This window comes from Pinus tabuliformis, chromosome 5_2, assembly GCF_031772625.1.
Source record: "Pinus tabuliformis cultivar Carrire ecotype Pingquan chromosome 5_2, CPIR1, whole genome shotgun sequence".
NCBI lineage: Eukaryota > Viridiplantae > Streptophyta > Pinopsida > Pinales > Pinaceae > Pinus > Pinus tabuliformis.
In genome coordinates this window covers 947,507,268-947,525,387 of record NC_142306.1, presented here as the reverse complement: position 1 = coordinate 947,525,387, position 18,120 = coordinate 947,507,268, and positions in this window count along the sequence as shown.

Genomic DNA, 18,120 nt, shown 5'->3' with positions numbered 1-18,120 from the left:
AAACTAGCAAAACCAGAGACCAAATCAAGAAACGGGGGTGGTTTCTGATATGCGATTAGTGCTAAAGCGTTGATCATGTATCTCAGGGCATCCCCCTCAGTGAAGGAAGGCCCCGAAACACCTAGACATGAAATCGCTATAAAATTCGGAAAAAGTAGTGCATTCGGTTCCGTAGCACGTGATTCCACAAACCGGCAGGATATCAAAAGGCCTCAAGGCAGTAATCAGTTTTGACTGAGTCTCGCCCGATGCCACACATCGAGCGACACGCGTTCGGCGGATGAGAGAGAAAACCACCCGCATCAGACAGGTAAACATCGTGCAACTTGTCTGCCCGATATGAAGGACGACCATAGGATCTGGGGGGCCCAGATCAACGGCGAAGATGCATCCTGATGACTGACTGAATTTGACAAGTCAAAAAGCAAGATGACAGGGGATTTGAAGTCTGACGTGGATGATGAGTTGGCAAACAATTCATGATTCATGGATGATCTTGAAGCAAACAGAATTAACGACCATTCAAAAATGATTCAAGGAATATGATACCCAGTTCATTGGGAAACAAGTGGCCACCTCCCTGCAAGGTGTTACCCACTAATGATGACGCAGAGCAGAGGAATTTGAACGGACAAAGGTAAGGAAACCAGAAGGCCGGGAAGTAGAAACAAATAGTCAAAAGAACAGACTGGCTTTAAATCCATGACCTGACAGAAGCAAAGGGAGACAACAACACAAGAAGGTAGATAGCTAAGAGCAGAAAACAGATAGTAGAAGTCGAGCTCACCTGAAGGCAGCATTGAGCCAGACAGAGCCAAAGAGAGTTAGAGAGTCTGTGTACTCCATAGAAGGCTTGAGAGGTTCAAGCAAACTCCTCGCATAGGCCTGTCATACTACTGTGACCATCAGAGGTCGAATTTCAGTAAGGAGAATCTCTGCACTCCATTCATACTGAATTTTATTTGTTTAGTAAGACTCGAATTAAGCTCACTGCTGTAAAAACCCTACTTAAAAACATAATAGAGAGGCCACCACTGAGAGCTGGACCAGGAGACGTAGCCCAGAAGCATTGGGTGAACTCCTTATTAAACTTGTTGTCTTACATGTTTTCCTATTATGTTTTTCCTAACTGCCTCAGTGTCTGTGTATTTTGAAATCTTATCAATACATTGCATAAGGTAACATAGGCACATCCATGCACATAAGTCTGTAATAACTTTAATTCTTTGTCCTAGATAAATTCCAGATCAAGTGGTATTAGAGCTCTAGGTTACTAAGGGTAGACAAACTTGTCCTGGATCTTATTGTTGAATGCTAACTAGATCAAAGCTTAAATTAGGAGAAGGAGAGTTGGCTGAAACAAACCCGGAAATTGGAAGAGTCTATTCTAAGAGGAAAATGTCAGAAGAAAATCCCTTGGAATCAGACCCCCAATTCATGGATAGTTTTATGACCATGAGATCCATGGTGGAGGAAATGTATAGGGAATTTAAGAAAAATAGAGATGAAGATTCATCAAACTCCAAACAAGACAAAGGAGTAGAAGAATGTCTCCCCCATGACCACTCTAAAGGCAAAGGGAAAGAAGAAAAATTTCTCACGCCTCTTAATAGCCCTAAAAATAAAAAGAATACATCTTTGATTAAATTAGATGTTAAATTTGATTTACCAATATATGATGGAGAGCTGAATGTAGAGAAGCTGGATAATTGGATCAGACAGATTGATGTTTATTGCAAAGTGCAAAGCATTGATTTAGACAAGAGTAAGATTCAACTGGCCAGCCTACGCCTTGGAGGCACTACCTTGGTATGGTGGGAAGGCAGGACACAAGCTGACATGAAGAAACACAGTAAGATTATTTCTGTCTGGAATGAATTTGTTTCTGCAATTAAAAAGAAATTCTATCCACTAGCCTACATGCAATAAGCCATGATGAGCTAGCAAACCCTTCGACAACTAAAAGGGCAAAGTGTACAAGGTTACACCCAAGAATTTAGGGAAAGAGCTTTGATTCTAGGAATTTCTTTAGACTCATCTGAGACTCTGTTAAAGTATATAGGTGGTCTACACAGCTACATGAGGCACACTATCCTCATGTTTAATCCCACTAGTATAGATGAGGTATCCATTTAGGCTACGCATCTAGAAGCTAGAGGTAAGAATGGGAACCCAGAAGTTGGGGGATCATCCAAACCCACTGCAAGCAAAAATAAGGAGAAAAGAAAACAGAAATGGAAAGAGAGGAAGATAAACACTGTATAGAAAAGCAAGTCTTCATGCACTCACTATAAGAAGGATGGGCATGATGATGAACACTGCTGGATTCTGCATCCAGAGCTGAAACCTAAGAAGTTCGAGGGCAAGAAGAAGAAGACTGTTGCATCTATTCAAAAGGATTTGGGGTTAGACTCGGGAGATGAAGCAACAATCGCAGCCACAGGTATAAAAGGTAAAAATTCTGAAGCATCTACTAGTAATTCTGCACAATCTACTAATAATGAAGAAAATGAGAGAAAAAGACATGAGCTTTTTCATATTCGAGTTATTTCCAATCATCAAAAGATTGATACTTTGTTTGATAGTGGCTCACAAGTAAATTTAATTTCTGAAGCAATTGTAAAGAAGTTGGGATTACTAACCACACCTCACAAGAAATCGTATCCATTAGGTTGGTTATGTGATAAAGCAAAGCTACAAGTGACTAGACAATGTAAACTTAAGTTTTCTTCTGGGTCAGCATTTGTAGATGAGGTTGAGTTAGATATAGTTCCTTTGGATATATGTGGAATTGCTTTAGGAATTATGATAGAAAAGCTATTTTCTATAGAGCTAAGAACAAGTATCTACTCGTTAAAGATGGAATCAAATATATTGTAAGAGCTCATAAGCTCAAGAATAATTATACTCTCATAAACTCAGGGCAGATGAAACGAATTGTAAATTCATGCAAACAATTTTCACTGATGGTTATAAAGGAAAAGAAACCTGATAAAACCAATGTATTTGAGGGCTATGATGCTAAATAATATGATATATTGTTTCAAGAACCTAAAGGCTTGCTGCCCAAAAAGGAAATAGTGCATGATACTAATTTACAGCAAGATGCTCCATTGCCTAACATCGGAATGTATAGGTTGTCCGCTTTAGAGAATGCAAAAATCAAGAAGCAGGTACAGGAGCTGCTCGAGAAGGGCTTCATCAGACCTAGCACATCACCATGTGGGTCTCCAATTGTCTTGGTGAGAAAGAAAGATGGCTCGTGGAGAATGTGCATTGATTACCAAGCATTGAATAAGATAACAATCAAAAATCGCTATCCCCTTCCTCGCATAGATGATCTATTAGATCAGTTGAAAGAAGCTGTTTATTTTTCCAAGTTAGACGTGCATGGTGGCTATCATTAGGTCAGAGTTGTAGAGCAAGATGCATGGAAGACTGCTTTCAAAACAAAGAAGGGATTGTATGAGTGGTTGGTTATGCCTTTTGGCTTAACTAATGCTCCTGCTACTTTCATGAGAGTAATGAATGATGTACTCAGACCTTTTCTTGATGATTTTGTTATTGTATATCTGGATGACATTCTTAAATTCAGAAAAACATGGGAAGAACATTTAAAGCATGTTAAGCAAACTCTAGATGTTTTGAAAAGAGAAAATATTTATGTTAAACTCTCAAAATTTGAATTTGGAAAAACATATTTGAATTATTTGGGGCAATAGTAGAGGGTGGTGAATTGAAGATAGATCCCTCTAAGGTTGCAGTCATTGTAAACTGACCTAAACCCAAATTTGCTACAGAATTTAGAAGCTTCTTAGGAGCAGCACAATATTGGAGAAATTTTATTTCTAGCTTTTCCTTAATTGTAGCTCCCTTACATGCTTTAACAGGATTGAACAAGGTGTTTCATTGGGGAGGCAAATAGCAGAAAGCCTTCGACACCTTGAAATAAAAGATTAGTATAGCACCAGTACCAGCACTACCCGATCTTCAAAGACCATTTGAGATTGAAACAAATGCCAGTGACTATGCCATGGGAGCAGTGTTGATGTAGCACGGTAAACCCATATGTTATCATTCTGAGACATTTAATTCTACAGTAGTTAACTATCCTACATATGATAAAGAATTGTATGCATTAGTACAAAGTGTGAAAAGGTGGAAACATTACTTAATGGGCGAAGAGAAAGTTATACATACTGATCATCAACCACTTCAATATCTACACTCCCAAACTAAGTTGCAGCAATCAAGACACTATAGATGGATGGGTTTTCTACAACAGTTTCATTTAGTCATCAGATATAAAAAGAGCATACACAATAAAGTTGCAGATATGTTTTCCAGACCAATTATAAATGAATCTACTATACTTAAGCATAATTCAGTATTGCATGAGAGCTACATTGAACAATATGCTCAAGATATAGATTTTAAAGATGTATATGCAACTTTAAGTCAAGGCAAATGAGTAGAAGAATTGGATTATCATGTTAAGGACTGACTCTTGAATCATTTTGGGAAGCTATGCATTCCACAAACTGAAAGAGTAAAGATAATTCAAGAAGCACACATTTCTCTAATATCAAGTCACTTTGGTGTAAGTAAAACAGTTGCACAGCTGCAAATATTTTGTTATTGACCAAAAATGAATGAGACGGTTTCTAGATATGTAAGAGGGTGTACCATGTGTGATAAAAGCAAGCCCAACAATAGAAAACTAGGCTTGTACACTCCACTACCAGTTCCTTCTCATCCTTGGGAAAGTGTTTCCATGGACTTTGTTGGAGGACTGCCTAAAACTAGGAAAGGTCATGACTATTTATATGTTGTTGTGTATAGGTTTAGCAAAATGTGTATTTTAGTACCTTGTAACAAATAGATTACAGCTGAACAAACTGCAAAGTTGTTCTTTCAGCATGTATGGGTTCATTTTGGATTACCCACTTCCATAATTTCTGATCGAGATACCCAATTTGTTGGGAAATTTTGGTCAAGTTTGTGGGAATTGATGGACACCAAGCTGAAGAAGAGCACAACTTTTCATCCGCAAACAGATGGCCAAACAGAAGTGGTCAAAAGGATAGTGATCAAGTTGCTCAAAGGCTATTGCAGCAAGCATCCCAAACTTTGGGATGAACATTTATGTTATGTGTAGCATGCTTACAACTGAGTTGAACATTCTTCTACACAGAGATCTCCTTTCGAGACCTATTTTGGTTTCACACCAAGGTCTCCCTTGGATTTTGTCTTCAGTAAAGACATAGCAGTTGATGGACACAGTGATGTGGACAAGGAAACTAAGTTCATTGAACAAATCCAAGAGATTCACCAGGCAGTATAGGAACAGCTGGAAAATATCCAAGCCAAGTACAAGGCAAGGCATGACAAGCATCGGATGGAGCATAGTTTCCAAGTTGGTGATCAAGTCTGGCTGTATATCAGTAAAGACAGAATGCAAGGTGAAGGTAATAAGTTGAAGCCAATAAGGTATGGGCCTTTCAAGATACTTGAGAAAATTGGTGAGAATGTTTTTCGCCTTGATCTACCAGCTTACATGCACATCTACTCAGTTGTTAATGCAGACAGCTTGAGACTATTTCCTAAATATCTTAATGAATTACAGGAAGATACAGTTCTGGACAGGAAGGTAAGAACTACGCGCAAAGGGTATGTTGAATACCTCAGGATTGGACTCAAAGGTTCAAAGCCAAGCAATGCAAAATGGATAGAAATTAAGCAAGTGAGGAAGAAATACCCTCACTTGATTGATGCTTAAAAGAAAAACCAACTTTTGGTGGTCCAAAAGCTTTTTCAGTGGGAAGTCCATGATCTGAATTGGATCCTAAAACACTCTCTAAGTTTTCATGACCATTTCAAATTATGCCAAAAGATTCGAGTCCTAGAAAAATCAAATCTATCAGAAGGAATCCTCGTAACAGTTGTATTTGTGGCCAGAGCAGAGCAACGAGGACCCTCGGTCAAGCGCGTAGACCGTTGGCCCATGGTAACGCGCAATGGCAAAACCAGAGGCCAAATCAAGAAACGGGGGTGGTTTCTGATACGCGATTAGTGCTAAAGTGCTAATCGCATATCGCAGGGTGTCCCCCTTAGTGAAGGGAGGCCTCGAAATGACCGGAACTGAAATCGCTATAAAATTCAGAAAAAGTAACGCATTCGATCTGTAGCGTGGGATTCAACAAACTAGTAGGATATCGGAAGGCCTCGAGGCGGTAAGCAGTTTTGACTGAGTCTCACCTGATGCCACACATCGAGCAACACGCGTCCAGCGGATGAGAGAGAAAACTGCCCGCATCGAATGGGTAAACATCGTGCAACTTTTCCGCCCGATATCAAGGACGACCGTAGGATCTGGGGGACCCAAATCAATAGCGGAGATGCATCCCGATGACTGACCGGATTTGACAAGTAAAAAAGCAAGATGACAGGGGATTTGAAGTCTGACGTGGATGATGATTTGGCAAACGATTCATGATTCATGGGAAACCTTGAAGCAAAAGGAATTAACGGCCATTCAAAAATTATTCAAGGAATATAACACCCAGTTCATTGGGAAATAGGTGGCCACCTCCGTGCGAGGCGTTACCCAATAATGATGACGCAGAGCAGAGCAATTCGAACAGATAGAGGTAAGGAAACCAGAAGGCCGTGAAGCGGAAACAAACAGTCAAAAGAACAAACTGGATTTAAAGCCATGACCTGATAGAAGCAAAGGGAGACAACAACACAAGAAGGCAGATAGCTAAGAGTAGAAAACAGAGAGTAGAAGCCGAGCTGACCTGAAGGCAGCATCGAGCCAAACAGAGCTAGAGAGAGTCAGAGAGTCTGTGTACTCCATAGAAGGCTTGAGAGGTTCAAGCAAACTCCTCGGCATAGGCCTGTCATACTACTGTGACCATCAGAGGTCGAATTTCAGTAAGGAGAGTCTGTGCACTCCATTCCTACTGACTTTTATCTGTTTAGTGAGACTCAAATTGAGCTCACTATTGTAAAAACCCTGCTTAAAAACATAATAGAGAGGCCACCACTAAGAGCTGGACCAAGAGACGTAACCCAAGAGAATTGGGTGAACTCCTTATTAAACTTGTTGTCTTACATGTTTTCCTGTTATGTTTTCTCTAACTGCCTCAGTGTCTGTGTATTTTGCAATCTTATCGATCCATTGCATAAGGTAACATAGGCACATCCATGCACATAAGTCAGTAATACCTTTAATTCTTTGTCCTGGATAAATTCGAGATCAAGTAACCTGTGCAAAGGGAATAACAATTGGACTGAATCAAACCCTCAACCATTTCAAGGGTGCGGAAACTTGGTTCTAACACCCCCTCACACCTCAGTCTGCGCTCCACAAACTGTTTCCAAAAGGACCAGTAGTACAGGGATTTGTTTGGCTAATTAACTCCGAACCTAATTCAGGACACAACAAGACAATAGAATAAACCCTTCGCTTCCACAATACTTGAATTTTCATGTGCACAAATCCTCTGTGCATGACTGAACTCTGTAGAGATTCCAGCTCACAAATGTTTTGAAAATTCCCCCCTACTCAAACATCTATCAATTGACAAAAAAGTTTCAATACATAAGAATGCATGTGTTCATAGATTCTAACACTAATAACATTTCTCTTTATAGATATTAATGGGCATTTCAGTGCTAGTTCCTTAAAAAAACATGGAGCTATATTCATACAGAGAAATCTCTACAGGAAAATTAACGCACGTATGTTGAATAAAAAATGTTGAATTGTTAATCCATGTTCTCAGTTCCTCAATTGTACACATTTGTTTATCCACGTAAGCATCATAAACATTTTGATGTTGATTAGTAGAAAAAAAAAAAATGACCTTTTACAAAGTTTTCCAGAGTATTTTTGGAAGTTAAATCACTGTTTCAAATAATTTCTTGCTGCATCCTAACAATATGTTATCTTCCAATGCAATACATTCTAAAAAAAATAGACATTTGATAATTCCATACATTAGAGAATTTAGTTGAAAAAAAAATTATGCTTCATATTGTTCCAAAAAATTTAAATCTAATAAGTTCACTCTAATGCGAAATACCTTCCCCCTTTAAAAATATTTGAGAATTTAGTTGGAAAAAGTTATGCTTCATATTGTTCTAAAACATTTAAATTTAATCTATGACTATTGAGTTTGACAAATAAATTAACATTGAAGTGTAATCCAAACATTCAGTTGCATTCAAATTTCAAACACCATGGTGTTTATCACTTATTAGTCTCACTTTCAACTTTCAGGATAGAATTCACTTAAGGAATGAACATATGGTGGAGTCTGTAGATAGATGTATTCCATCATTAAGTTCAAATTAATCTACTACTGGGTGGCTAGAGTTTACTATGATTCTTATAGGTTGTTTGATTCCATGTCTGATAGTAGCTGCAATTGGCATAATTCCACCATAGTTTCAGATCTACAAGGGAAGACGTTCGCCACAGGAGAAATCCAACATGCAAACTGGAATCATGTAGATCACATGAGAAGAAAATTGAACATAGGATTGATTTAAATATGGGTATATAACTGCTCTCTAATAGTTCTTTAATATGCTTGTTATTCCTAGTGCGCATCTATTAGATCTGTACAGGTCCAAACTATTGAAAATCTAGGTGCATGGGAAGCTAGTGACAATTTCTGTGTCTCTATTGATTTTTCTTCCACATTGACCCTTATATCCGTACATCTAAATTGGCTAGGTGAATCGATATAAACCCTGTAAAAATGAGGATCAATAGTCAAAGTGGTGACAAGGTACATAACCTCGTGATCAAACTAGCCTCTTTCTAATCAAGAAACATATCTCAAATGCAAAAAATTGTATCCTTAAGAAGTTACATTTGTCATGTATTTTTGTTTTTAGGAGTGCTTGTAATTTTTGATTCCCGGTGGCTTCCTTCGATGTGCCTTGACAATTCAATTGTGTAAAAATTATTCCACTATGTTTTTCTTTCAAGTTATCAAAAAAGGTCAAGAAATTGTTATCATAAATATTCTTATCATAGACAATTGTTTTCATTCCCAAGGCTTGCTATAAATCTTACAAAATAGTAATTTATGAATTGAACTACCCAAATTTTCTCTTACTTACTATTTACTACGCAGTGAACTCTGATACACAACATATGTTTTCCTCTCATATTCTTGAAATTAGGATCATCGATGATACCTTTTTCAAGGACTCCTAAGTTCTCATGCAAGATCAATGATAAATTTTATCTTCTCAACTTGAAGGAAGGCCTAATAAACCAAGAAGTTGGTGGTCTTGGAAGCGCAAGAGACAGAGACCTTGGTTGAGGATGAGTATGAGTACATGAATAGTAATTTTGTTATAGTTCTCACCCCACCTTGTCTCAGTATGTTGCTTGTTTTAGGACTACTTCAAAACATTGTTTAAGATGCAAAGTTGTGATATACTGGTAAGTTCCATTTGTGTGGTTTCTATCTTATTTTTGTTATATAATTATTCAGATATGATTTTTAATTGGAGACACTTGACATGTATTTGATTTTCATTTCTTAAATTTCCTCTCTGAAAAGTATATTGTATATATTATATTATATTTGGCCAAAATCAGTTACAATAAAGAGAAACATGTTAATTAAGTTTGGAGCCCTCTCTATATTAGATTCTTCCTTCTGAGTGTCTTGTTTTATGTTTCAATACTATATTCAATCTTTCTTCCTAGCAAGAGTCCAGTGCACTTCTACTTTTCACTTTAGTTTCCCTGCATGTTTATGCAATTGCAACACAGGAGATTTAAGTGCTCAGGGGACATGTGTGATTTCACAAGATCCTGAAGTTACATTTGGCATCTATTTTAATTTTGAGGAGTGAATAGAACTAAACATAGGACTGACTTGTCTACGGGTATAAAACTACTCGCTAAGAGTGCTTTATTATTCTTTCTATACCCATCATGTATCTATTACATTTGTACAAGTCCAAACTATTAAAAATCTTGGTGCACAGGAAGCTAGTGACAATTACTCTGTCTCTATCAATTTTATCAATGATTCTCATTAACAAGAATCCAATTGAAATCAACCCCCCACTCCTTTAACTCTCCCAACTAACAATCATTATTCCCACAATTTCTAAGCCTAAAAACAAAAAACTATGTGGAATAAGTAACTCAGTATCTATGATAACAATTGTCTTGACCTTTTGGGATAACTTTAAAGAAACACAAAGTGGAATCACTTTAGAGATTGACTTCTTAAGGCACATCACAGGAAACCATTAGGAAACAAACATTACCAACACTCCTCAAAAGAACAATATATGCCAAATGTAACTTAAAGGGATACAATTTTTTGCATTTGAGATATGTTGCTTGATTAGAAAGAGGCCAGTCCAAGTAGGATGTTATTTGCCTTATCACCATTTTGACTATTGCTCCCCATTTTTACAAGGTCTATATCGATTAACCTAGCCAGTTTAGATGCAGGGATATAAGGGTCAATGAGGAAGAAAAATTGATAGAGACAGAGTAATTGTTACTAGCTTCCTGTGCACCAAGATTTTTAATAGTTTGGACTTTTACAAATGTAATAGATACACGATTGTATAGAAAGAATAATAAAGCACTCTTAGTAAGTAGTTATATACCCGTAGTCAAATCAGTCCTATGTTTAGTTTTATTCACTCCTCAAAATAAAAATAGATGCCAAATGTAACTTTAGGATCTTGTGAAATCACACATGTTCCCGGAGCTCTTGAATCTCATGTGTTGCAATTGCATAAACATGCAAGGAAACTAAAGTGAAAATTAGAAGTGCACTGGAGTCTTGCTAGGAAGAAATATTGAATATATTATTGAAACATAAACAAGACACTCAGAAGGAAGAATATAATATAGAAAGGGCTCCAAACTTAATTGACATGTTTTTCTTTACTGTAACTGATTTTGGCCAAATATAACATAATATATACAATATAATTTTCAGAAAGGAAATTTAAGAAATGAAAATCAAATACATGTCAAGTGTCTCCAATTAAAAATAATATCCAAATAGTTATCTAACAAAAATAAGATAGAAACCACACAAATGGAACTTACACATAGTGTGCACTATATACTTCAGGTATATACTTCTTTGTGCTTTGTGGTGCAAGAAAATGGTTTCCTGTGATGTGCCTTAACAAGTCGATCTCTAAAGTAATTCCACTTTGTATTTCTTTAAAGTTATCCCAAAAGGTCAAGACAATTGTTATCATAGATATTGAGTTACTTATTCCACACAATTTATGGCTCAGAAATTGTGGGAATAATGATTGTTAGTTGGGAGAGTTAAAGGAGTGGGGGGTTGATTTCAATTGGATTCTTGTTAACGAGAATCATTGATAAATTTTCTCTTATCAGCCTAAAGGAAGAGCTAATAAAGCAAGACTCATGTTCACTTCTACTTTGCACTTTGGTTTCCTTGTATGTTTATGCAACTGCAACACACGATATTCAAGAGCTCAGAAAACATGTGTGCTTTCACAAGATCTAATTGGAATGAGTTTTGTGAACACTAAAGTTTAGGAAAATGGGTATATTCTTTCTTGCTAAGAGTTCTTTAATATTCTTTCTATTTCCATAAAGGAAGCAAAATTGGATATTTTAGAAAATTAAGTTTAATGGAATGGAGATAACAGTAATCGTCAATGGGAGTAATAATACAAATGCTTATAGATGAAGCAACATGGGTAATACTGAAGAATGAGAGGGAAGGGAGAAAAGATGGAAAGTACGGGAAGCCTTGAGGATGCATTGTTTTGTAATGCCATTCTCATGCAATCTATAGTGTAACCTACCTTGTAACAACTAGTTTGTTTGTTATGAAAAGAATGGTGCTAGCTACAAGGATCCACCAAAGGAATAATCGTCATATTTATGCTACGGCATTGACTTCTCAATTTTCTTGCACCACAAAGCACAAAGAAGTATATACCTGAAGTATATAGTGCACACTATATATATGTGCACTATGTGTTAGTTCCATTTGTGTGGTTTCTATCTTATTTTTGTTAGATAATTATTTGGATATGCTTTTTATTTGGAGACACTTGGCATGCATTTGATTTTCATTTCTTAAATTTCCTCTTTGAAAATTATTTTGTATATACTATATTATATTTGGCCAAAATCAGTTACAATAAAGAAAAAAATGTAAATTAAGTTTGGAGCCCTCTCTATATTAGATTATTCCTTTCGAGTGCCTTGTTTTATGTTTCAATACTATATTCAATCTTTCTTCCTAGCAAGACTCCAGTGTACTTCTAGTTTGCACTTTAGTTTCCTTGCATGTTTATGCAATTGCAACACAGGAGATTCAAGAGCACAAGGAAAATGTGTGATTTCACAAGATCCTAAGACTAATTTGACTACGGGTATATAACTACTCGCTAAGAGTGCTTTATTATTCTTTCTATACCCATCGTGTATATATTACATTTGTACAAGTCCAAACTGTTAAAAATCTTGGTGCACAGGAAGCTAGTGACAATTACTCTGCCTCTATCAATTTTTCTTCCTCATTGACCCTTATATCCTTGCATCTAAACTAGCTAGGTGAATCGATATAGACCAAATGAGGAGAAATAGTCAAAATGGTGACAAGGTAAATAACATCCTAATTGGACTGACCTCTTTTTAATCAAGCAACATATCTCAAATGCAAAAAATTGTATCCCTTTAAGTTACATTTGGCATGTATTTTTCTTTTGAGGAGCGTTGGTAATGTTTAATTCCCAATGGTTTCCTGCGATGTGCCTTAACAATTCGATCTCTAAAGTGATTCCACTTTGTGTTTCTTTAAATTTATTCCAAAAGGTCAAGATAATAGTTATCGTAGATACTGAGTTAGTTATTCCACACAGTTTTTTGTTTTTAGGCTCAAAAATTGTGGGAATAATGATTGTTAGTTGGGAGAGTTAAAGGAGTGGGGGGTTAATTTCAATTGGATTCTTTTTAATGAGAATCATTGATAAATTTTCTCTTATCAACCTAAATGAAGACCTAATAAAGCAAGACTCATGTGCACTTCTACTTTGCGCTTTGGTTTCCTTGTATGTTTATGCAACTGCAACACACGATATTCAAGAGCTCAGGAAACATGTGTGCTTTCACAAGATCTAATCGGAACGAGTTTTGTGAAAACTAAAGTTTAGGAAAATGGGTATATTCTTTCTTGCTAAGAGTTTTTCAATATTCTTTCTATTTCCATAAAGGAAGCAAAATTGGATATTTTAGAAAATTAAGTTTAATGGAATGGAATGTTGGATAAGATTAATGGAATGGAGATAAATATCCATTAAATTGTTTAGTGGGATAAAGGTGCTAAGTTAAGAAAAACATAAAATCCTTGCCGGAGAAAAAGGTGAGATTTTGTGGGAAAAGCCTAGGCAAGTGGATAAAAAGATCCACAAAAGCGGGACACAGCCAAAGGAAACCATATCATGAAAGAGGGAATTAAATATTGATTGAAGAGATCAAAAAGAGAATTTGATTAATGGCAAGAACTCTCAGCTCAAGGGTGAACTGAAGGAAATCAGTTCTAGGTTGGGTGGTGGTGCTTGATTTTCCAAGTGATACTCTTCCAGCTAATATGGTTTGATTCAATTTCATAGGATGTTCTATATGTTGGCTCCTTACTCTTTATGTTGTCGAATATTTAAGCATATGAGTATAATTGCATGTGATATCCTTGTTTATAAGATGATTGAATACTTATGCATGTGACAACTACTGAATATAAATTTAATCAAAGTTAAATTTAGTGATTGGAGCATAGTAGGTGGTTGTTAGTATTGTGTCAAGGAGGTATGTGACAAATGGTATTGGAGCAAAAGTTCAAATATTGAGGCCTATGGGCCAATCCACATTCGTAAGATAGGAATGATTTGTAGGTGCCATAGGGAATTAGAATCCATAAAGGTTGAAACTAAATCTTAAAATGATTTATTGGAGGAGGACTTTGAAACCAAAGGTAATTTTGAACTGAGTTTGTTTGATTTATGGATTTTGAAATAGCTAAAGTTTGATATTTTAATGTGAAGAGTGAAATCTCCTATATTTCTTGACAATCATGTAACTATTCATGTTTCCAATTGCACAAAGGGATCACTTAAAAATAGAAGTAGTTTGAAACCCTGATTCGGATCACTAGATATTGAAGAAAGAAGGGTAGAATCAGTTTCGAAGTTTACATGCCTATACTAAGTTTTTTCAAGCAATATTTATATATTCCAATGAAAATTGTGTTCTTATAATTTCTAATGATTTTGTAGTTTGTAAAGAATGCATGGTGATAAAATAGATTGTGGATTTATTTTCTATAGTTGTAAGTAAGTATTACAACTCTGCTTCAATGATCTAATTATTTAATTAGATAATATCAATAACGAAATATGTCATAATCATGAAGCAGGTATGAAGAAATCAACACATAAAAGTTGGGGTATGGGTTATGTATCATTTATCTCAAATTGGAATGGACACAGCCACATTTAAATATAATCAGAAAAGTTTTTACACTTTAAGTTTTCATTATTCGATGATTTTTATATCTCTCCAAATTGTTAGAAAATGTCAGCTAGGAAGAGAGATTAAGAGACAACGATTGATGAGGAAGTATAACTGTGAATGTGAAAGAAAAATTGTTATCATAAACAAGATCGTTATGTGTTATCAATACAATTTTATAGCTATGAAGGTTAAATATATATAATTATTATCTATTTCTTTAATTTAAAGAACATGCAAAAGAGTTTATCTATATATCTATATATCTATATCTATATATATATATATATATATATATATATATATATAGATATAGATATATAACTTGTAATTCTATATAAGTTATAATTTTGATGCGAAAAGAGATTTTGTGATGAAAACAAATTGATGGTTCATGGACCAAAGTTGAAATATTAAGAAAACAAAACAAGGAGTAGCACCCAACGGATTATGTCACTACGTTCACCTTAAAATCATCTGGATAATTTCCACAACGAACAACTTGCCACTCCCTGTAGCCTCAAGGTTACAACACATCTTAAGTAGTTGAATAGGCTTGACATTTTCGTTCAGAAAGATCGATTGGGTAACACTTTCTTCATTCAAGCAATCATCGAGAATTGTATTCAACAATAGCCTAGTTGTGAAACTCTATAGAATCTTGTATTAAGCATGAGAGACAATCTTTATATGAAAGATATATTTTTGAAAGTCAATTCCCTCTATCGTGATTGATATTCTATCAATTTTATGTTGATTCACACTTGCATTGACCAACACCAGCTCTAAGAGCTGAGAAGTCCTGACACCTCAGGCGTTGGTGGTATCCAATCTCTTGTTCTAATTGAGAGAGAGTAACGCCTTCTTTGAAATTTTCCTTAGAATTGAATTATTGCTAGTCATGCAGCTCAAGAGCTTTGCTAAAACCCTGTGCCTTTGAGCCTCTAAGGCATGCTTGGTTATGGTAGTTTTAGGAAGTGTGTATTATTGGTAGTTTTAAAGCACAACAACACCTTCCCAATTGGAGAAATTCACATTAAGGACTATTGTTTCCATTTCGATATACAATGCCACCTTTTTTTCTTGCCTTGTCCATTGATCTGGAGGTGTTCGTGTGTGATTGCTTAGTGAGTTACACATCTGTACCAAATAATGAGCAATACCCATTCCAGAAATAGCTCATTTGCTGCGGAATCTTCTACTCCATAAAATCATTCAGTTGGATAATGGTTATCCTTACATGCCCATAACATCATTCAGTTTGAATAATGATTCTCCTTATTTACTCATGGACAATTCAAACTGACAAAATATCTTTAAGCTCATCTTCCCCTTGCATGTAATGATACTAGACATGGAGGTTATGTGGACACAATGTTTGCACGACCGATTAGCCACTGGATCGATTGGTAGTTTCTTCAATATAAATACTACCCATACCTAGTCTTTGGTATTGAGGTTCTTCTTCTTCTATGCTGGAACCATATTGGGGGTATTTTTCTTTAGTCATTCTCTTTCAATAGGTAATTTTGTTTCGCTAGGAAAAGAGATTGATCTAAGGGTTATTTCCCTCAACCTTTGTTCTCTCTATCACTTCTTCTTGGGTATGATGGCAAAGGGTCGATATAATTTTCAGCCAAACTAGCATGAACGTACCCTAGGTTCTGGATGGAATGGGTAGTGGTGATTTCGTTGAATTCAACAAGGGTTATAGGTTATTCTTTTTCAGTTCTTGAGATTATTGATAAACTAAGCCTCCATTGTGGCCTTCCAAAGAGAGTATCATTCGCATGGACCCTAACTTGGTTTCTCAGCCTATATGATGCTCGTGCTAACCTAGAGAGGTAGGGTGGTGAGGTGCGTTGGCCGTCCTTAGTATACTGACAGAGAAAAGTCCCTGGGCCAATTGTCACAAAAATTTCAAGCTCGAAAGAGAATATCTATGATTTGTAGAACATATGGCTCCCTAGTGGGCAGGGCTAATACATTTGTGGAGCCTCACATTCTAGATGATGCTCGGTGGAGTAGCTGGTTGTGCTCACAGTGATGTTCCTAGGAAACAATCGAGTCGCTAGACACGATTCAATTTTATGTGCAAGGATCTCTCTATTACAGTTAACCAAAATCCATCATGGTTTCTTACTTAAATAATAGGTCTCTTCTTACGTGTCAAATTTACAGTGATTTTTGTTGGTGTAACTGGCCGAAATAGTAATGTAAGGAGGCAGTAATTTAATTATGAGTCATGTGTATATGTAAGTGTGTTAATTGATCTTGAGTGACCAAATGGAAGTGTAAGATTTCGCACTTCTTTTTTTGCCAATTATCTGGTGTACATTACACACTTGGATGCATAAGGAAGGGGATATTCCTATAAATCTCATTGGTAATACCCGATAAGGGTAGATGAGCTGCCAAGGCCACATGTTGTTGGTTCAAGAATTTCAGTTAGCTATTTGCATGAGGAATTTTTTTTGGTTAACTTCATTCGAGGCTGCTCTTGAAAGTTGCATATAGGAATATCCGGATCCTCCATATAAAAACTCTATCAGATACGTTGAAATCATTTTTACAGCTTCGATTTTACTTGTGACTTCTGCCATTTTTAGTGGTTTTACTTCTCTCTTAATATATTTTTGTCGATTTTTCAAGTTAGATGCACTATTTTCTAGGCAGAGTAATTGACAGTGTCATCATTGATTAATGTTAATCATGTCTATTTTTCATTGTTGCCACAATTCTCCATTTGTTTTGTTTTGAATCTTGATTTTAATGTTTAAAAGCTTCCTTCAACTATCAATAGAAGGTAATATACAGGGATTTCAAAAGAAAAAGGGGTGGGTTGTGTGTGTGGTATTCGCAAGCACTACCAACAATTTCTCAACCACAGATTGGGAAAATGTGTGCTTACAATGAGCTGCATTTGTGTGCTTACATGCATGGATGGCTCAAATTTTCACTATATACCATGATTTAAAATTGGTTAAGATACTTTACACATGATAGACCTAGTTTTAGATGTTTATAGTCGAGCTTGATGAATGAACAAATTTGTAATATTTTTAAAGTATGATGATGGATTTTAGTGGTGTGGTCATCATGGCTTATAAATATGAATGCAAGTGTTGAAAGGAGTAATGGTGGATAAGGAAAGTTTTAATTGTGTGCCAATAGGTCTCTTCTTCCATACTGTCATCCTATTACTTTGCTCATATTAAAATTAAATTATGAGTTGTACATAGTCTATCCAAGGACATAGCTTAATGGAATGAAGTTTATACTTATAGAGATCTTAAGAAAGGATGAAATATGAAGGGAAGAAATGTTGAACTCTTATGAGGTAACTAGCAAACAAAAATAGATAAAATGACAAGTTCCCTTTCCATAGATCATGGCCAACATGAGGAAAGATCAAAATAAAAGTATATAGATGGAATCTATATAAATCACAGGAAATAAATTCATGACATTCTATCAACATTAGCAGAAATTGATGGTTAATTAATTTGTTTCCATCCTAGAACAGATTCTAAAGGTTTTCCTTATTTGTATCTATTCAT